Raw genomic sequence first — 620 nt, 5'->3', positions numbered from 1 at the left:
ATTGAAAACACTAGATGCTAACTTTAACTATTTTTACTACATTAATTAATCAAGGTGTTTTAACAGGATATGTACTGCTGTGTCACTATGGAGATGTCATACCACATCATCTATCTATCACTCAGTTTTTATTTACAGATTGCCATACACTGCTACACAATTCTTAAGGAAAAAAAATTAATTAAAATTACTCAACCCTGTAAAAGGTGATCCGTAGTTGTCTCAAGTCTTGCGATGGCCAGCTCTTCAGAATAAGCAGTCCATTCAAGAATCTGATGGGATTTCTTACAGCACAAAGTCTTACAGGCTCTTGAGGCTTAAGAGGCCACTGGACAGACATTCCTCAGCAGCCTTTGGATAGGAGTAGGTAGACCTCATCCTTCCAAAATCCTATTTAAAGGGATATTTTGCTTTTTTCATTGTATTTCATTGGACAGGTTTTTGTGCAGTAAAGCATTTCGTTGCTGTACAAGCTGCTTTGGAGTCACTTGTAATGCATTTTGCTTTAGACCACGAAACTCCAAATGTCCTCACAGCCAGGGGATGGAGTTGCCTTGTTTTCTATTGGACCTGTAAGTAATGTTACCGCTAGCTATCCAGCTAACTATGGTAGGTAGCTA

This window comes from Anguilla anguilla, chromosome 16 (genome assembly GCF_013347855.1).
Source record: "Anguilla anguilla isolate fAngAng1 chromosome 16, fAngAng1.pri, whole genome shotgun sequence".
NCBI classification, from domain to species: Eukaryota; Metazoa; Chordata; class Actinopteri; order Anguilliformes; family Anguillidae; genus Anguilla; species Anguilla anguilla.
This window is presented reverse-complemented; position numbering follows the sequence as displayed.